This window comes from Pelobates fuscus, chromosome 13, assembly GCF_036172605.1.
Source record: "Pelobates fuscus isolate aPelFus1 chromosome 13, aPelFus1.pri, whole genome shotgun sequence".
NCBI lineage: Eukaryota > Metazoa > Chordata > Amphibia > Anura > Pelobatidae > Pelobates > Pelobates fuscus.
In genome coordinates this window covers 66,259,195-66,281,793 of record NC_086329.1, presented here as the reverse complement: position 1 = coordinate 66,281,793, position 22,599 = coordinate 66,259,195, and the positions used below count along the sequence as shown (strand labels likewise).

Below are 22,599 nucleotides of genomic sequence, written 5' to 3'. Positions count from 1 at the left end.
AACCAAGGACCCAGAGTCTGGAGGAAGAATGGAGAGGCACACACTGCAAGATGCTTGAAGTCCAGTGTGAAGTTTCCACAGTGTGTGTTGATTTGGGGAGCCATGTCCTCTGCTGGTGTTGGTCCACTGTGCTTCATTAAGTCCAGGGTCAACGCAGCCGTATACCAGGAGATTTTGGAGCACTTTATGCTTCCTTTCACAGACGAGCTTTATGGAGATGCTGACTTCATTTTCCAGCAGGACTTGGCACCTGCCCACACTGCCAATAGCACCAAAGCCTGGTTCAGTGACCGTGGGATTACTGTGCTTGATTGGCCAGCAAACTCGCCTGACCTGAACCCCATAGAGAATCTACGGGGCATTGCTAAGAGAAAGATGAGAGAACAATGCAGAAGAGCTGAAGGCCGCAATTGAAGCATCCTGGTCTTCCATAACACCTCAGTAGTGCCACAGGCTGATAGCTTCCATGCCACGCCACATTGAGGCAGTAATTGCTGCAAAAGGGGCCCAAAGCAAGTACTGAGTCCATATACATGCTTATACTTTTCAGAGGTCTGATATTGTTGTACACCCCTTGTTTTATTTATTGCATGTAATATTCTAATTTACTGAGATTGTGGATTTGGGATTTTCATGAGCTGTAAGCCATAATCATCGCACTTATGACAAATCACGGCTTGAACTATCTTGCTTTGCATGTAATGCATCTATCTCATATATTAGTTTCCCCTTTTACATTGCATTACTGAAATAAATGAACTTTTGCACAATATTCTAATTTAACCTGTATATCTAATGATACTGAAGTGTATTGAACTTGCTTGGGTCCAAAATTTAATTTTGAGTGAGTCACTATCTTCCTTGCCGGAGACCCCCTTTGAAAAACGTGGTAGTGTTTTTCAAATAAAAGTCTGCCTTTTAGAAGACACCTCATGTGTGCCTGAATATTTCTTTTTTTTTTTCATTTGATGTCTTCAGGGTTTGGCCCTTACTTTCTAGAGCACCCTCCATGAATTATTCCCCCCTTTTCTAATGTGTGAATTTTACAAGTTTTTTTGCAAATCACACAAAAAGGACTTTTTAAATCTTTTTATTGATGTGATGGAGAGAGTTTCTCCTGCCTTTCTCGACTGTCAATGGAGGCGCCTTTTTAAACATTTCAACACCCTTCAGTCTTATCAGGTGTGGCATATATTTACTGAATCTTGTCATTTCTTAAACTTAACTGTCCAGATAAATTCTGCAAAAAAAGCAAAACCTAACAAAGTTCCACTTCCCATAAAAGTTGTTATTCACTATAGCGTAAACTGTTGGGATACTAAAGGGAGATCATTTCTAGATATAAAGCATAACTAAACTTTTATCAGACAAAAGCTAATCACCAGTAATAAAGGAATTACAATATAATTGTCCTGGTAGTCATATTTATCAACCCAGCAGTATCTATCTAAACATAGCTATTTTAATCAGATTGTTTCAGATTGTTGATTACCTCAAATGGTCGAATAGCTGTAATACTTGCCAGTTCAGAGGCTCCCTCTTCCTGTAACGGCAGCTGGTTCCCTTATTTACCACTATAATGTCTTAAAGCATAGAACTTAGTAGGGCTAACCATACGGATATCTTAGCCATAATTTTAAATAGTTAGTGTAAGAGATCCTCTATTTAGCATATATAAATAATTGAGAATACAATATAAAATAAGGATTGTCTTGGAAGCTATAGTTTTGTCTTTTAGATATTTATTATATAAAAATATAAATATACCTACGGGGATGTATGGGCTGGGAGGACGGCCGCTTCCCGCTCACCATTCTGGGCCACAGGCAGGCACCTAGGGGGGGATATCCCGGTCCCCGCCACACGGAGCTGGCCCTGCTGCACACCTACAGTTGGAGCTGAAATCAACAGACTGGAGGTGAGGGCCTCCAAAATGGCGGACACAAGTGACTGCAAAACTCGTGGCATGCAGCAGTAGCCTGCAACACCCATTCACGTCCTTAAAGCGAGAGACTCCCTGGAGGAAATCTTTGACCGGTTCTGGGCTAAGTTAATGGCCCGCATGCGACCAGCCAGGGTCATATACACCCCTGACCGAAATAAAGCGCAAGCCTGCAGCACCAGGAGGCTCGGGAAACCTCCGAAGGGCTCAAAGACGACTTATACCTCTGCAACTCCCATTGAAACGCCTGCATGAACAGAGGGCACGGAGGGGACAAACCCACAGGTACCGGCCACATAAGCGGAGGGCCATAGGGGACACAAGCCCAACCGATATAAGGCCCAACGCACCCACATCCTGGACCTGATAGGACCCCAGGCTCATGGCCTGAAAGTACCAGCCCTCACATTGACCCAGGGTCGAGGAGGCATCATGCCTGCAAGGGGCTGCACAGCTGACCCCCACCAGGTCGAGAACGGAGCACCTAGACCTCCCCAGGAGAGAACCTGTACACTGCGTGGAGAGCTGGCACTGCTTGGAGATCGACAGAGGCGGCGGGGGCTGGAGTCCACGGAGGCTCAGCTCACAGAGACTGCGTGAAGTGGCCCAGTACAGGCATCGGCTAAATCTCTGGGCCTCCGAAACTGGCGCTACCTACCTACCTGTTGCCGGACTATCCACAACTGCCGACCACCCTTACCTTTCATATGGACGCACTCCAGACCCACAGACCAGAGAGCCAGGTCGAGAAGGACTGGGGGACATGCTTTGCCTCACAAATGGGTACCGGGTCGATGTTTGCCTTTAGTTAAATGTTTAACAGTTATTATTTAGCAGGTTACTGCCCAGATAAAGTACGCCATCTACCAGCTTAATGCAGCCTATTAAGTCTCCCCAATAATTCAGACACGTTGCTTATACATATTGAGCATATATACAGCATTGCTAGTACAAACCATTGTAGCTACATAAGTGATGGTACATTAAGCACTCCGCTACCGTCTGTATACTGGTGAGCCACCCTGAAAGCCTAATACCTTACTGCTAGCCTGTACATTCATTCATTCCCTGCATAAAGTTACTCATGATCTGAGTTACTACTACTATCATTGTGCAGGGCTGCTATATAACTATATAACTATAAATCTACGGAATAAGCATGACTATTATATATAAAAATGTGCACTTCTTTTATATGCCATGACATTGTATAACGGTTTTGCTGTTGTGGCATTGCAGACCAGTTTTGTAATTCTCTGCACGAAAAATAAAGAATAAAAAATATATATATATAGGGGCGGGGCTTGGAGGCCATGCTGAATGGACGCAGGTTACATGAGCTCCTGCTTCAAAGCGACTAAACGGCGATTTGTGCCACCAAAACGGCAACTTACAGCTACACAAAGACCACCAAATGCAAGGGGACAGCGGGGTGCACAAGTAGATGCCTATCAAGCGACGTTTTCATAAATACGCACCCGACACCCCAGCGAGGCCTACCAGCATGGCAGGCTCAAGAGAGACGGCCGCTCTCCTGCCGCCAACGACGGTGAGATCCTCAACCCAGAGCCCTCGTTCCCCCCCCTATGGTCCGGCGGGGGTTATCACGGACCACTCTTTTACAATCTCCCAAACAGGGGATACCCAAGCGACGAAATCCTTGAAGCGAGAAAACACCAAGGAAGCTTACAAAATGGCGGCTGGCCCACACATCGCAGCCATGCACAGCGCCAAAGAGGAAACTGAGCTCCGTCTCAATGGCATATTCGGCGCTTTCTGGGAGAAGCTGGAGGCACTCCTGTGGCCATTAGCACAGGTAACGCCACCTGACGGCACCTTACAGGGCCCAAAAGGAGAAGCCGAAGAACCGGACATAATTGTCCTCCCGGACCCCACTCCCAAGACGAGCAGGCATCCAAACCGGGCCGCTCCAAAGGCAGGAACATGGAACCCCACAGAGAGCAGACAAGACCTGAAAAAGACCAACAGTATGTCTATCAACTAGACCTACCTTTTTGAGCCTTATCCTCCTGACATACACCCCCGCGATTATAGTGCTTTAATCTTTTATCAAACGGTTATACTTTCAGTACATATGCAACGAATTGCACACCGTCTGATAACCTGAATATAAACTTATGTTTGTGTTGATGCATATCACTGTTACCTTTTGCATACATATCTAAACTAGGCAGTAATATCTACTGCCACTGAATATGTATGATACAGCATTGTGATTAGCCCAATATGTTGTTAATACTAAATAGCATTAACTAACGTTAATGTATCTTCAATCTATGTTTAAATCCAACTGTTTACGCCTGATAAAAATGAAAAAATGTGCTTGATATCCATGTACCCCACATGTTCCACGTGGGACAAGCTTGAGGACTGCTATTGGGGCACCTCTCGCCTTCTTGTATTATGTATTTGCACGTCAAAAATAAAGAATTGAAAAAAAAATAAATATATATATATCTTGAAAAAGACCCTAAGTGGTCGAAACGTCGATTTGATGATTTGATGTAACCGTTTGTCACAGTAAACACTGAAAAAGAAGTCCTTTATGAGTGCTCTGATTTTTTCTCTGATTATATATATATATATATATATATATATATATATATATATATATATATATATATATATAAATATAGACATATACAATCCATTATAGCAGAGTTTATAAGATTAAATTAAATGCTTGCAAATATCATTAATAGGTTAACATACCCTTCTGAACATGTCATCATGTCAGCCTCTCTGTCATTTTAAGATGGTGCAGCGTCTGTCTCCAAGTCTCTCCTCTGTCTCTTAACATTTAAAAGTACACTTATTTATACCTTGGGTGTCTTCATTTTAGGGTCACCATAGTTCATATATGAAAAAGTAACTTGTCTACTTTAAATCAATTTAGGACCTCCCTTAAATTGGCAAAGATACAAGGCCATAACTAAAAGCAAGTGCACACATCATGGGAAACTCCCGAACCTGGGGAACTTCCACCAACTTGGGACAAGATGGCTTCCCAAAGTCTGAATATCTTATCTGTTGTTTACACTAAGACGTAAGTGCACAGTCGTGGGAGATTCCCGTATTTGGGGAAGTTCCATTAACTTGGGGTTACCACAGTATATTGTGTACTGAAAGAGTTGTAGTATTGCCTTGAAGCTTGTTTATGCATTTTTGCTATTGTAATTCTTCTGGGACAAAATGGCGTAAACATATTTTGCACTGAAGGTACGTAAGAGGTTATTGCTTAAAGAAACATCTATGAAAAACAATATGTTCCATTTCTAACACCTTGTCAGTTTGCAATATCTCTTAAAGACAAAGTACACAGTTTAAGAAATACAACATTGCATTCTAAAACGTGTAATATTTGCATTTGCCCATAACATTCCCTCCAAAGGGAAAGATAGATGCCGTCCAATGCTTTGTGCGCTTCCCTTTTATGATTGTTCATGCCAAATAGCGTGATTCTTGGCGCTGATTCGGCTGGTGCAAAGGAATTTACGAAAGATCCTAATTCGGCAATTCGCTGGATTTGGGTCTTTAACCCTAAAAAAAAACATTACATCCCCCGGGGAGTCTCCAATCTCTACAGCATATTGCAGACATCAAGACAGAGAACACCTCCAAAATACATGGCGAATTGGGAGCAGTCCACTGGAGTCTCCCTTTCTGAGAATCAATGGGAAAAAATCCACACTAAGGCACGAGCAGCATTAAACTGCAGGAACTTAACTATAAATAGCTTACAGGTAGGACATTCGCTAGGCTACCCCACATGGGCATGGCCCCCACCGCAACATGCAGGGGATGTGAGACTGCGGACAGCACGGACCTCCATATTTAGTGGACTTGATATCTGTGACAATCTCCCCTCTCCAAGTAAGTTTGCCGAGCTTGGATAGTAATACATCATGTGAATGTTAAACCCCAACACTTTCACTGTCACAACACTACCCTGCTAGAACCCAATATATAAAGCTGACATTGCAGACAATAAGTCTCTAGGAGAGATCTCCCCAATGGAGAAACTCATAGTATGATTGATCGTGATCTCACAGGTGTTAACATTCGATTACTTAAATAAATCCATACCACTGGCAAAGAGTTTGTATGAAATGAAGCCAAACAATAAATGTCTATCATGGCTTTTAATATCTCAGCTTGCTAGTCAGTGTTCAATTTAGACATGGGCAATTTGTTTAATGCAATTTGGACATTCGGATGTTTACGAATGTCTACATTTTCGAAGTGCCGAATTGTCGAAGTGCCGAACTGAACCGAATGCCATTGGTCCGAATTGCAAAAGCAGACATTTTGTTTTTTACTTACCCGAATTTCTGAACCAAAGTTTTTGCCCATGCACATCCCTAATAGAGATGATTGAACAATAAAACAAGCTGGGCACAACATAGATATCTATAAAATACAGAGAGCAGAGTATAACACAGAGACAACCATAGGACTAAAATAACTGAGAAAAAAATTGAAATATACAGAGCTAGGCACAATACAAAGATATCTATACAATACTCAGAGCGGGGTAGACTACAGTGATATCCATGCAACAGGTAGAGGTGTGTAAAATACACATAAATGACACAAAGAACTAGACACAATAAGTAGATACTCATCACTATCTCACAGAGCCAGGATCACTTTTGATGGATTACACAGAGCTGCGATACATAGAAAAGCAACACAGTACAAGTCTCTGTAAAATGCTTTCTTTCTCTCTCTCTCTCTCTCTCTCTGCTCTCATTTACATGATCTCATATTCAGTACTGCTCCTGGTATGAAAACTTTAGCTTTTTTGTTAAATATTGTTAAATATTGCTGCTGTTATGAAACTTGTCATCTCCTCCATTAGCTCTATGCACACAGTGTTCACATTGTTGAAGCTTCAAGATACTGATAGACCCCAATAATTTCAGATACCACTGGCTCACTATTACCTCTCCACACACACAGTGTATACAGGCTTAATGCAGCAGAATACTAATAGATATTAACTTTGCAGCTGGCAATACAACTGATCTGCAGTGGTAATATGGAGCCAAGAAGTATATGACATGGTAACAGTAATGACAATAATTACAGATTAAAACAGATTGGAACCAGATTAGTTGTCAGAGTCACAGCCCCAAACCTGCAGTTTGAAGCTTCACAACCTTTCAGCTAGCCACAGCATGAGTGTCTAAGGTCTCCACAAGAGCTAGAGTGGCTGAGCACTTTAAATAAGATTGTGGGTATGTGCAGCAGGAGGTATTAAAACTATTAGTGACAGACAGCACAGTGCTCTGTGTCAGAAATGTCCCCCTCCCCTTGTCACCCCTGGGCTCCCATGGCTTTATATATATATATATATATATATATATTAATTATATATTTTAGTACATTCTCATGGATACTATTATGTACTTACATTTGACAAGGGTCAGGAGCTGCTGCTGTAGTACTCTCTCTGTGTTACTTCCAAGGTAGCTTTGTGACGGACCACTGGCACTCTGACCGAGTACCTCCGCCAATCGATGCTCCTAGTGCTCGCCGAGGACTCCAAGCACTCCACCAGACACCATAAGCACTGCAGACCCCACTTCCAGCGATGCAGCTGCGCCGGGGTCTCGCCGACCTCCACCCACCCTGGAACCAAGACCAGGATCCAGCTTCCAGTTGGTAGACCTCTCCTACTCCAGAGAGCCAACCTCGCCACTATGTTCTGGAGAAGCCTGGTTGCTCGCCTGCTGCCTCTGGACTATGGCCCCATGTTAAAAGCTTGTATTTTCCCCTACAGAAAGGCTTGTTCGTGCCTTTCTGCCTGGGTGTTCGGTAGATTGAATCTACAGAACCAACTCACGAATGAATGGACCACCTGGGTAAGGAGTGTGCCAGTGATTTACCTCCCAGAAGCTGCGGTTAACCGCAGCTTAATGGATGAATGCTGGTCGGCCGCTGTTCGTATAGCCGGACACGTGGCAGCGGCCATTTTAAACTCCCGAATGGCCAGCGGTGTTCAGCTCCAAACCTGTGGAACTCAAAATGGACAGTTAAACGCACGAACACCGCTGAGCCGCCGACCTCCCTTCTCCTGCCTTCAGTTGTTTAGCCGAACGCCGGTCCATTCGGTATTTTAATGTGTGAACAGTGTTACCCCAGATAGCTATGCCATGGAGCTTATTTGTATACCAAAAGACTATGTGAAAGACTTTGGCTCCATGGCGATTGAACTGTATGTATGTGATCTGAGCGCCATTCGGTAATAATGTGCGCTCAGATCTAAGCTATCTGGGGATGAATGTACCTGTTTTATGCAATGGCTGCACAGTTATATATTTTACTGTCTTTTTACTGCCATGTGGTTAATGGAGTTTTGCCTCTGTCCTTGGAGATCATTGGACTACTTCCCAATTATCTCCAGGATAGAGGGGAGGGATTGTAATGTACTGTGGAAGTGTTTTAACCCTGTATGCCTGTGATTGGTCATTTTACCATTTGTGTCCCGGTCTTCCATCTGGTCCCCTAGGGGAGTGTCCACCAGGTGGAAGACCTGCATAAATACCGGGCAGGTAGCCCCATTAAATCAGACCACTGCTTTACCCTCAACATGGAGCCTTGTCTCGTTCTTGTTGGGATTTACTGTATGCTGCTTCAGACCGATTGCCAGGAGTGTAAACTGTTCGTATGGATTTTCCTGTTCGCCTGTTTGCAGTATTCGTATGGTTCCAATTCGTGAAGTTGAAGCATTCGTATTGTACCGGTTCGGAAGTTTGAAGCATTCGTGTGTTTCCAGTTCGGGTGAATGGTGTTCTGTAGTAGCTGCCTGTGAATCTGGAAGGGAATATCTCCTAAACTGCTTTTAACCCCTTTTATGCCCCGGGGTGCCATTACAAGCTTATACTCAGGGGTGTATTGTGATTATAGCAATCCCCAAGAGTGTAGTTACCCCATGCCCCAAACATGAGCCAAGGCTTCAAGAAGGTCAAGCAGGTCTGTTTAATGCAAGCCAGCACTTACTATTTATACACACATTTAAACCCCCAACAGCCTAATTTACATACAACAGGTTACATAGGGCACTATATTACAAGGAAAGGTGGGGTCAGACAATAGCAAGGGCTGATGGGAGATTAAGGCGGGACAAAGCAGCCAGTTTAAACTGGTCTGGCAGTGTCCCTGGGACAACACCCTGCTGGGGAAACAATAGGACAGGAAAAAGGGGGAGGGGAAGAGGCAAAGACAAGCAATACATTCAGGTACAGAAAAATACTCAATTTTACAAACACCCCAAAAGTACCCCCAAAATCCATGGAAACCCCACAAGAGTCACATCCTCGGATAGACCTGATCTGCATGACCAACATATTCAAAAATCACCCAGATCGGTTCAATGGTTTGGTTTTTCCATGGAAGTCACTTTTTATCATGTCTTTTTGCAGGGCATATAATCTTGGGGCAAGAGACTGGTAAGCAGGCCCCTCCAAGTACCAGTGGCGAGGTTACTTTCGCCAAAAGCTTCTTGCTTCTCTCTCTTGTGGGCACCCACCCACTGGTGCTATCAGCCAATAAAAGCTCCTGAATAGAGAGGACAATAGCATGTCCCCACTCATGAGAAGCTGGTTCTGGTGCCTGAATGGCACCTGAAATTCCTTCTTACAGAACACCAGGCATGTGCAATACCTGCTGAAAAGGGGCAGATTTTAAACTAGCCCCAATTTTTTTTTTTTTTACTTGCCTATATGCTCTCAAGTGAGCTTTTCCAAACTGCTACCAATAAGGGTGGAGGGGCCCTCCAGAAATGTAAGCCCTTAAAAAATTAAAGAGGCACTAACTTTTCATATATTTTTGGCTTGCCACCCTTTCCTGTAGAAAATAATCTTGGTGCTCGGAAACTACTGCACATACATGTTTTTCCTTGCATAAAAACTGATATAGCTCTGCCTTAAGTGCTCCTATGGATTTTAAGTCAAGCATTAGTGAGTAGGATTGCTACACCTGAAAACTTCTTGTGGTAAAATATTTTGTTCCTTAGAAGGTCCAACCTTAGCTGTATACCTATATTCTAAGAATCAATATCACAATCAACCATCTGCAACAATCTTTAAAATAGATACAGCTTGGTTGATTAATATGACTTCCATGCCAATTATATTGCAATTGCAATTATTTTATTATTGGTGATTAGCTTTTGTCTGATACATTTCTATATGTTAATAAAAGTTTAAAATGTTGTGTATTGTCTCTAAACATTATCTCACTTTCATATTGTGAATAGTATACTTTTTTCTATATGGGTTACCGCCCTCTTTTCTCTTTATTGCCTAGAACTTAGTAAGATTAACTCACTCTTATCTCAGCAAATTGTTGGGAATTCAAAGTAGATTTCAAATTTATGACCAAATAGTTAAACTGAAAACATGTGTACATTAACTCCAATTGGGAATTTTATCTTAAAATTTAACTCCGCAATCCACATTTTAGTGACTAACCCTTTAATATTTCCTTATTTATTTGCCTAATAATGAATTCCCTTTTACTGAATGACTATAAAACAGTTTTTGCTAAATATCACTCTTGGAGCATCATCTTTATTACTTGTAAAAGCCTACAGAAATAATTGTTACATACACGTTTAACTTTCTTTTCATTTCATTAGGACTGATTAAGCCATGTGACACAACACATTATAGAAATTATTGAATTATCTTAAAAATGTTATGACTACCAATGCTAAATATTAGACTAGAGTTTTAGATTTAGGCAGGGTAACAGCTAAAACAATTAGGTCAGGGTGCAAAATGGTAGAATGCCTTTATTGCCATGACAACACAAACAAGCTTGTTTATTATTACATTTAAAACTATTGAGAATGGCTAAATAAAATTTTCTCTGCTGGATTGTTATTATGCATTAATTGCAGACATGGTCCAGAGTGACAATTGAGGTACACATATTTTAAGAATAAATCTCATAGTTCTGCATTTAAAAATAATCATGATTTTATGTGACTCATCTATTATATAGTTTATTTTCCATGAACCTACATGCACAACAGTGAGAAGAATGTACACTAGAACAGTTGTTTTTTATTGTCTTAAAAAAAAATAATATCTTAATAAACATTTGTAAATGAAAGCTGAAGAACGCAAAGCATGTGTCTTATAATTTATTTATCCCATCTCCACTAATTAATATTATGATATGGTCCATTGTATAGATATTAAAGGACAGACAAAATTATTGGAAAACCTACATGGCAGCGTAATGTATAGGGGAAATAACTTCCCAGGACATTAGTATTATGTTTAAATATGTATAATAAATATAATTTGTGAGATGTAAAAAATATAATTAAATGTTGAAACTCACACCTCTTTTAGCTCTCTGACAGTCATTGTTATCCTCTCTGACCTTTGCACTTGTCAATCAGCATAGAGAAAACATTAAAGGGACACTATAGTCACCTGAACAACTTTAGCTTAATGAAGCAGTTTTGGTGTATAAAACATGCCCCTGCAGCCTCACTGCTCAATCATCTGCCATTTAGGAGTTAAATCCCTTTGTTTATGAACCCTAGTCACACCTCCCTGCATGTGACTTGCTCAGCCTTCCATAAACACTTCCTGTAAAGAGAGCCCTATTTAGGCTTTCTTTATTGCAAGTTCTGTTTAGTTAAGATTTTCTTATCCCCTGCTATGTGAATAGCTTGCTAGACCCTTCAAGAGCCTCCTGTATGTGATTAAAGTTCAATTTAGAGATTGAAATACAATTATTTAAGGTAAATTACATCTGTTTGAAAGTGAAAGTTTTTTTTCATGCAGGCTCTGTCAATCATAGCCAGGGGAGGTGTGGCTAGGGCTGCATAAACATAAACAAAGTGATTTAACTCCTAAATGACAGTGAATTGAGCAGTGAAATTGCAGGGGAATGATCTATACACTAAAACTGCTTTATTTAGCTAAAGTAATTTAGGTGACTATAGTGTTCCTTTAAGATAAGAGCAGAAGTGAAACCATGTTATTATTTCTCCACATTTGTAATACGTGCCCAGGCTGTGCCTGGACTGAACTGGGTTGTGATGTAATTTACTATATGTATAAATATATAAATTTGAAAACTGAGATTAACGTGAAAGTGAAATTAAAAAAAGTTTACAGATGATTTTAAGTCTCATTTTTGTCATTCAGGCCCTGGAAAATATGACTGTTATAATACACAAGTGTTAGTTACACATTGTCTAAGAGATAATTTAAAAAGTGATAGTCATTTTGCACTGTGAAGACCTTGGTTTGGATTAAGCTGAAGAATAGCACCATAAGATATGGGCATCCTAACTGCTACAATGAGTTGTAGTAATAATTTAGATTTATGTGCCCTTTTAACTGTGAAATATCATGCTGTAACAACATATGCCACAACGTGCATAAGCTGCATCAGAATAAAAATTAGGATAAAAAGTCGAATTAGTAAAAAAAAATGTGTTCTAGGGAGGTAGAGCTTGACCTCCATTGCAGATGGATGTGTAAGTCTGCTGCTCCCATTTTTCTGAGTGGACAATCTGCCACAATCTGCATGTTCCTGCACCAATCCCCTCATGTAAACTACAGGAAACACTTCAAAGATCAATATTTATCACCCACTATTATGGGTGGCCTTAAAAAGAAGGAGCTTACTTCTTTGGTCATCTTCCTTAAGAGGCCTGGAGAACTCTGCCTCAGAGTCAGAGGCAAGCGATACTTCAAGCAAGTCCAATGCCCCTTAGACTAAAAGGGATATACAATGTCTACTACAAGACGCAACTGAATACATTAAGTCCCACACAGCAGCCAAACTCAAAAAACAGTGAGCCTGAAGGATAACATGTCGAGCAGAAACTACAGTTAAGTTGTCATCTCACGGCAACGAGGTAACCCACCTTCAAGAAAAATTAAACTTAGTAGAAGATGACCTCAAAAACGTAATAATCGTTTCAAGAGCAACAACATTCACATCTGTGGCTTTCTGGAATTAATCACTAATGACACTCTGTCTCTCTTCTCTATTGCCAAAGGCCTCCCAACAGGAGCGAACAATAGAAAAGGCCTACTGGACTTCAAGACCTCCAGCTATCAACCCTATATAGCCTTAGCGGTGGGCCCTTTTTATTATTTTTTTTTTATTGTGAAAAAGCTATGTTTCTCCACTAAAGAACACCTCATGGCAGTTGCTCGGGACAACCCTCCGTTGGTTCGAGTTCATGAGATAGTTAACCAATTGGGTTTATGGGGGGGCAAATATATTGACTCCCTTTTTCATTTGTTGTTGATTTTCAATTATTATTTGATTTTCTTATTGATGTTCTTTATATTTCAGTTCTATTAATGTATGCCACTATGAGAGTACATGCTTAAAGATATACACTCCTATTTTATATATATATATATATATATATATATATATATATATATATATATATATAAAAAAAAATACAAACAGTGTTGCACTCACTGTAAAAGATTATCACTGCCTGGTGCTTATCTGGCGAAGAAATGAAGGTAGATAGCAGGATGAAAGTCTGATTGTCCAGACTGAAACGTTGATTTTTAACTTGGAGCATTAAAAGTTAATTTTTATTTGAAGACTAAGTCCGTGGTGTGCTATCTACCTTAATTTCTATATATATACATATATATTTCTTAAATGAGGTTTCTGTATATTGGTAACTTGGTGAGCTGTTTAACGGGTGTATTTTGTTTTTCTTTATTCTTTAGTTTTTTCATTTTGTTATAATTTCTCCATTCATATTACAAAGGTATTACCCTAATATGTCACTGTCCACAACACATTATTAACCCACCTCTGTGGGGTGGCTCCCTGCTCCCCTCAGGTGTGATTTCTCCTCATTTCGGGGTTGAGCCTGTGTTGGGGTGGGCGCCGGGTGCTATGGATCGCTTATGGAGCCTAAACTGGTTTCTAGGTTTAGTTTCAGAGATTGCTATAACTCTAGTTGCATACACTGCACCGGGACCTGGTTTCTAAGGTTATAGCCATTCACCCATCTCATGCCCCTTTGGGAACTATGTTTGGTGAACTGTAAATATTGCTGTTCTGGTGCAGCTAGAGTGCAGGTCATTTGCCCACATTGAATTTCTGTTTGTTTCTCCTTCTTTCTCTTCCCTCTCTTCTTGGGAGGAGTGGACAAGAGAGGCAGCTAAACAAGATTCCAAATAATGGACACTACGTCATGTCCAGGGCCGGACTGGGGATACAAAACAGCCCTGGAAAAAAAAAATCTATGCCAGCCCCATAAGTCATTGCGCCATATATTGTCGCAATATATATATATATATATATATATATATCTTTTTCTAATATAATATATTGGTCCTTTCAGAGTAAAACATTTAATTATACTGTAAGCATACTCACATGCAGACACAGACAATCTCACTGACACACACAAGCTCATTGATACACAGCCTCATAGACAAACAATTTCACTAATATACATAAGCTCACTGACATAAAAACACAAGCTCACTCACTAGCAGGCACACACACACACACATACACATGCAAGCAAGCTCACTAGCAGGCGCACACACACACACAGCTTAATGTAGTGGTTCTGGTGTCTATAGCCTGTCCCTGCAGGCTTTTGAATGTAAACACTGACTTTGCAGAGAAAAGGCAGTGTTTACATTGCTTCCTAGTGACACCTCTAGTGACAGACACTCAGACTGTCACTAGAGGCGCTTCCTGTGTCAGTGCGGATTGGCTGAGATCATCAAGCTTGATGATCTCAGTCATAGAGGCAGAGACCAGCACGACGTTGGAAAAAGGTGAGTAAAACACTATTTTTAAAAACACACACAGACACCACGACTGACACACACACACACACACACCATGACAGACAAAGACACACACACACACCATGACAGACACACACACATACCATGACAGACACACACACCATGATACAGACACACCGTGACACAGACGACACAGACAGACACACAGCATGACACATACAGACACACACACACAGCGTAACACAGACAGACACACAGCGTAACACAGACAGACACACACACAGCGTAACACAGACAGACACACAGCGTAACACAGACAGACACACACACAGCGTAACACAGACAGACACACAGCATGACACAGACAGACACACACACACTGCATGACACAGACAGACACACAGCATGACACAGACACACCGCATGACACAGACAGACAGACACACACCGCATGACACAGACACACACACACCATGACAGACACACACACACACCATGACAGACACACACCATGATACAGCCACAGCATGACACAGACAGACACACAGCATGATACAGACACACACACACAGCATGACACAGACAGATACACAGCATGACACAGACATACACACAGCATGATACAGACACACACAGCATGACACAGACAGATACACAGCATGGCACAGACAGACACACAGCATGATACAGACAGACACACAGCATGATACAGACACACACACAGCATGATACAGACACACACACAGCATGACACAGACACACACACACAGCATGACGCAGACACACACAGCATGACACAGACAGACAGACACACACACACACACAGCATGACACAGACACATACACACACCATGACAGACAGACACACACACAGCATGGAACACACACACAGCATGACACACACACACACACTCCCACTGACATACATATTTTTTAGTACCTGTAGGTGGGCAGACTGGTAGCTGTGCTGGCGGCCGCAGGGAGAACTTGAAATGCGGCCGCAGGGGAAGCTCTTAATAAGGCCGGGAGCAGGCTCTTCTGGGGGAGCAGGCTGTTCTGTCTCTGCTCCCCCTCCCTCGCGCGCAGCTTAATGAGACCGGAGCCGGAATATGACGTCGTATTCCGGCCCCGGTCTCTTTCTAGCGCGTGAGGGAGGGGGAGCAGAGACAGAACAGCCTGCTCCCCCAGAAGAGCCTGCTCCCGGCCTCATGAAGAGCTTCCCCTGCGGCCGCCTTTCAAGTTCTCCCTGTGGCCGCAGGTCACGCCGGCCCCAGGTGCCGACGGCCCACCGGGAAATTTCCCGGTATCCCGGTGGGCCAGTCCGGCCCTGGTCATGTCTCCCAATTGACTCATTATCAACCTTTAAAGGGACACTATAGGCATCCAGACCACTTCAGCTTATTAAAGTGATCTGGGTGCAGTGTCACAGTACCCTTAATCCTGCAGTGGTAAACATTGCCATTTTTTATAAACTGCAGTAATTACCTGCCAGTGTTAACTCTACCTCTAGTGGCTATCTAATAGATAACAACTAGAGGGACTTCTGGGTCTTTTTTTGATATTTGGTTGCCTAGCTCACAGTAGATATCCTCATGCTATGCATGAGGACATCCAGTGTCACCCAATACCCCATAGGAAACATTATACAATGTTTACCCATGAGGGAAGTGGGGGAGGGGCACTATAGGGAGCTATTTTAATTTTTTTTTTACATTTTATTTTTGCAAGTGGTGTTACATGTCAGAGAAACTTTTAAAGCATAGAATAGTGCAGAAATATTTGGTTACAGTTACAATTTTTACATTTCGTACACCTGTTTTGTTTTGTTTTTTATATGAAGCTAGTCAAATACGTTAACAAAAATGCGTCTCACAACAAGCGTGCAACAATAACTTGTAGTCAGGGAAACTATGTTTGTGTTATGCGCCCTGTGGTTGTGTGGAATAGGCCTGTCTTGTCACATTCGGGTGTGAATGACTAAGTCCGTCGCTATAGTTTGTTGATATAAAGGGAGACTGGTAGTCATCTGTAGAATGTGCTCTCGTTTCTCGCCTATGGTCAATTAGGGTCATCTCCCAGTCAGTATGTCAAGGCCCTAGGATCAGCCCTGGGTTGTGGAAGTTGATCTGAACCCCTAAACTATGGGGTAATGGGGGGGAGGGGGTTTGTAATGGGCTAGTCGTCAATGAGAGTCTTTGATGGTATTCTTCAAATTTTGGCACATACTTTTTCGGGTCAAGTAACTCGTGGGATAGGTGTGTTGCTTAGTGTGGGGGGTGTGGGGAGAGGAGATGCTTTTCTGTTGATTTGTTCTTTCATGTCACGGCATTCAGTCCACTTCTTGGTGCAAAGGGCGTGATGTTGTCCACGTCCCCGGGTGCTGGTGGTGGCTTATGCCCCCTGCTCCCGTGAGCCAGTGTCCAATCCTATCGCTGCAAGGAAGGTGGTGTCTTCTGCCACGTCTGTGGCCTTGTGTTGCTTGCCGTGGCCTTGTGTTGCTTGCCGTCTTTGATGACTGTAAGGGCCTTAGGGGTAGTCCATTTATAAGGCATTCCTGCCTCTTGAAGTCATGTTGTTATGGGTTTCATGGTTTTCCTCCATAACAAGGTGGAGCGATGTAGATCATGGAAGATCGATATTTTTTTGTGATTCAAAGTCCAGAGGTGATCTATCCTGGGCTACTCTCATCAGTGCTTGTTTATCTTGTCGTGTCCTGCAGCGCAGGATTATGTCCCTTGGGGCTGTGAATGTTGCCTTAGGGGATTTGGCGATGCGGTATGCACCGTCGGTTACAAATTGTTTGGCTTGTTTTGCTGGAAGCAGTGTGTTTACTAGCCTAATATAGTGGGGAAGTTCTTCTGCCCCCACGTTATCTGGGACCCCTTTTATCTTCAGTTTCTTCTGGCGAGTTCTTTCATCCAGGGCATCCACTTTCAGTGTCAGGGTGGAATAAAGTGCTTGCAGTTGCCTGACCGAGTCTCCCATTACTGTCAGATTGTGTTGTAGGTCGGTGATGTTTGTTTCGGAGGTTTAGAAGCGGGTTGTGACCGCTTGTACTTGTGCCCGTACCGCAGCCATGTCTGCTGCGAACAACTGCTGTATTTTGACAATTAGGTTAATGTCTAGCTTTGTCGCTGGGACCAGGTTTGCTGGGGTAGATGTGGCTGGGAGCATATTTGTGGGAGACCATGGGGTGTCTGCCATCCTCCCCTCTGCTTCCTGGGTGTCAGAGGCCTCAGCTGTGGCCTGGTCTTGCCCCCTGTGCTTGGGTGGGAGTTGGAGCAGAGTATCTATGTCTTGTGTTTTCCCTGGTGTATGTACCTGGGGTTTTGGGGTTTTCTTTCCCATTGCTGCCAGTTCTTGGGGCTGTTCCTCTTGGTCCTTAGGTGTCAGCCAGTCCTGATCCCACCAGGCCGCAAAGGCATTCGTCGCTGTTTTCTGGCTGGCCGCGTGGGAGGCCTTGTGGGGCCGGCATTTTGTTTCGCGCCCGTCGGCTGAAAGAAAGGCATTAGTGTTTGCCTCACCCGCTCCTGCAGCCGTTGCTTGGCCCCAGGTGAGTCGATGGCTTTCAGGGGTATGGATATTTGGCGGGTTTCGCCATTAAAATTGCAGAGCTCCCAAAATGGTGTCTGTGCCGGATCGCCGCTAAGCCCCGCCCCCCTATAGGGAGCTATTTTGCCAGCAAAACAACTTTTTTGTTTTTCTGGCACTATAGTTTCCTTTTAAGGTTTAATGACAATCCCTTTGTTATACTTAAAATATTGAATGTGTTGCTGGCTAATTTTAGAATTCTATGTTACGTGCATCATTACCTGCACTTCATGTATTTTTAATATTGTGTTCTACATCACAGGGGTTCACTCACATGAGGAAGCTTGAGGACTTGGGATAAGGAACAATTTTTGTTTTATTTTTCTCTCCCTTTCGATTTTTGACAAGTGCCTGGTCACCTTTCCACGACTCTCCCTTTACACTCATTCATTCATTGGACAGGAATTTTCTCTTCTTGTCTTCCCTGTCCAGTGAATAGCCCCCTTACTTGGTCTGGCACTTGTAGAGTAAGGCCAGACTTTATTCCTACTTTCCAATATCTTGACTTGCTTCCCCTTTTCTTTGGAAGATGGCACTTATCTCTCCTCCCCCCGCCCCCTTTCTTCTTAACATGGTTAAATCGACCTTTATTGGGACCATCAGTTGGTCTGATCACATTGAATTCGTTCTTGCGATTACTCTCTCTCACACAATGAAAACCTGGTCCTGGCATCTCAACTCAACACTTCTACATAATCCACACACTAAAGAAATTTATACAGCTCTAAAGGAATACTTTACCCTGCATAACGACTCCGTAACCTACAAAGGCGTACTCTGGGTGGCAACATTATCTGTATAGCTTCAGTTTATAAAGCTAAGAAATTAGCAAAAAAAAAAAAAAACACAAATTGAATTACGTACTCTGAAAGCTAAGTGTAAACAAAACCATTCACAACTCAAATTTTGAATTGCCAACAGACCCTTAGGGCTATTATGTCCAAATATTCTACTAAAGTCTAAAACAAAGGCTATCTCAAAAGAATATTGACAAAATCATGTCCCCATGGCTTATATTGCATAATTATTCAGAGAAAATACACACAGTTGTATGACCATGACCCATTCTTATGCCAAAACCCAGAACATGCACGCTTTCTTATAACTCAATATCTCAACTCTTTTTCGATGCCTACATTGTCCACAGAAGCTGCTACTATACCAACCTCCCTGATCACCGCAGAAGAAATAACTTCAACTCTAAAATTCATTAAACCTAACAAATGGGACTATATTACAAAACATTTTCACACACACTTTATTATTTACAATGCTAACCAAAATTTGGCTTTCCACAACACTTTTTAAATGCTTTAAAAGTTCTTTACTCCATTCCAATGGCAAATCTCATGATTCCCCACACAGACCTTCCCACAATGGAACCCGATAAGGGTGTCTCCGATCCTCGTTGCACTATCCTTTGAACCATTACTCTAGACCTTATGGACTGAAGATGCCATTAAAGGGCTCTTTGTACGACGAGAAGAATACAAAACTGTCGCATATGCTAATGCCATATTGTTGACATTGACAGAACCCCTGATTTTTTTCTGCCACACTTACTGGCCCGCCTATTCTACAATATCAGGTTACAAACTCAATCTTGACAAAATAGAAGCCCTACCATTAAATATCCCTGACCCAATCTTAAATTATCTCAAAGTGCAGTACCCTTTTTATTTTAACACGCATCGCATTCACTACATAGGCATACACCTCCTGGCCAATCTAGACTGAACATAAAAACTTTACTATATTCTGTTACTAGAATTAGCTTTCCAGGATCTGAAAAAAATTGAGGGATTTGTCGATTTAATGGCTGGGCATACAAATGTTTCTGGGCCAATAAGAAAGCAAGAATCAAAAGAGCAACAACGTGTATCCTGAACAGAGCAAGGCAATCAGTTGTTTCCTTTAGCAGAATTGTCGCAATTCGCTCCCATCACCACCTTCGATTATTTTTGCCATCTACAGATGTGCAGCTTTTTGGACACCCCCAATAATAAAAAAAAAAACAGGGACCACCTCCCTCGACACTTTTAAGAAGACATACATGCAGTGCTCAATCCAAAAGGGCCAGATCTCCAAATTTCACTCATCACTCCTGATTTGACCTCTGGAGCTTTATCCTATGTATCGGCTTGGAAGATGGACCTGGTCCCACCTGAGGACCTTTCGGATTGGGGGGATAAATGGGAAGCTACGGCTTCTATCTCGATATGTGTAAATCATAACAGACAAATGGGTCATTCTGACTAAGATCTATGTTGGAAGGGCTATGGCCAGAAAGGAACTTCTCTCCACCTATGGTGGGAATGAGCATATGTTTCTCCACTTTAGCTTTCTGTCTCCCAACTTACTTCTAGATTATAGCACACATATCTCCCATTGGACTCCTGGATCTGGTTACCCTCCAAGCCCTATAGTGACCGTATAGTTACCAGGGCTCACAATAAAATGGTATCCAAAATTGCACCAGCTACCATAAGAACAATAGCGGAGCAATGGGGAAAACTTTAACACACCCATCATTGGGGCAGTGTTGGGCAGAATCAGAGAGTGCAGTGAAGATGGACTGGTTCTCAGCAGTGATACATGACATTTCCAATTTTTTTTAAATAAAATTTGGGATTTTTGGTTTCTAGAATATGGTAATATTGATTAATACATATAAAAAGAGAAATTTAAGGTGATCACACCTGATATCTCCCCTACCCCTTTCATTTTCTCCTCTCCCTATTTTTTGTCAAAAGTATAAATAGATTCCCACCCTTTTATTCCCACCCTTTATTTTTTTTCTCATTTTTTTTCTTCATTCTCACCATACTCTCTCTAATTCTCCACTCTCTCATTTACTGCCATGCAAGATTTACTTTACATGGCTTCCAAGGGCAGCGAACTGCAATTAATTCTGCATATTTATATATAGAATAACATTTGTCGTCTACCCAATGGACTGATAAGAAAAACATTTACTTACCTACATGACTTGTTTAACAGTGATGTGTTTAGTTTTTTTTTTTGTATTATAAATTTTGAGTTTTCAATATTTAAAACAGTTTTCATATTTGAAACAATTTTGCAACAGTCTTCACATATGTATAGAATTTTTAAAACAGTTTTCACATATGTATAGAAGGAAACAGTGGTTACATTGGATAAGTATATCACACTTCCTGGAACTGCTTACATTATTGAGGTAGCATTTAGGAAACTTAATGCAATATCATAATATTTAGATACATAACTATAACCCGCTGTGACGTCTACCTCTTGTAAACTTGTCTATTGTCAGTTTAGGCTCGACCAATGTTCCTTATCAAAATGTGAAGAGAGAAACTGGTGGTGGGGGAAGTGAAGGGTGGAGGGTGTTGGGGGTGGAGGGGCTGGGGGATTGGTTCTGTATCAGGGACTGATCTCTATCCAGTGCCCTTCTTGACTATTTGCTCGTATGGGCTGCTTGTCGCCAGGCATCCTATTTCTTCCACGCTGTTTGCCAGAACTTGCTGCCTGTCCTTAGCTGCCTTGTGGCTGTTTCGTAGGATTTGGTGATTTCCACCAGGTCTAGACATTTGTCAGTGTCCGGGGTGTTTGCATTGAGCCACATTTTGCTTATGGACATGAGAGCTGCGATAATGATATGGTATATAAGATACAGGTCAACCTTTTGCAATTTTTGAGGTAATGCTAGTAGCAAGTAAGTTTCTGGTGAGAATGGTATGGCAGTTCCTGTGGATTCTTTAATGGTATGAGAGATGCCATCCCAGAAGGGTTTTAGTTTTGGGCATGTCCACCATATGTGGAGCATCGTACCCGGCTCCTTGAGACACCTCCAGCAGGCCTTCGATTTCTGTCTATCGTATTTGTGTAGTTTAGTCGGTACCATGTACCAGCGGTATAACACTTTCCTACTGGTCTCTATATGAGACGTGTTCAGTGTTAGGTGTTTGTGAGCAAACAGAATTTTTGACCAGTCTTCGTTGGGTATTTCTGTGTTCAACTCTTGTTCCCAAGCTCGCACAAAGTGTAAAGTTTTAGGTAGTGCTTGGGTTCTGGATAGTTTATATAGAAGAGATAGTAGTTTTTGCGGTTACTTATTGGTTACACATATTTTTTCTATCAGTGACAGGGTATTGTCCTGTTGATGTGTCTTATCTATAGTGACGTGTTTCCGCACCCACGAGTGCAGTTGTAAATAAGCAAAATAGGCTCTAGGGGGCAAATCAAATGTTTTAGAGAGCGTGTCATAGGTCAGTAAGTGGC

General features: G+C 42.1%; 1 protein-coding gene across 1 annotated transcript in view; it reads left to right on the top strand.

The window, feature by feature from the left end:
* Positions 1-22,599, top strand: part of TYRO3 (TYRO3 protein tyrosine kinase) — a 926,976-nt gene that overhangs the window by 202,783 nt on the left and 701,594 nt on the right. The window lies entirely within an intron of this gene.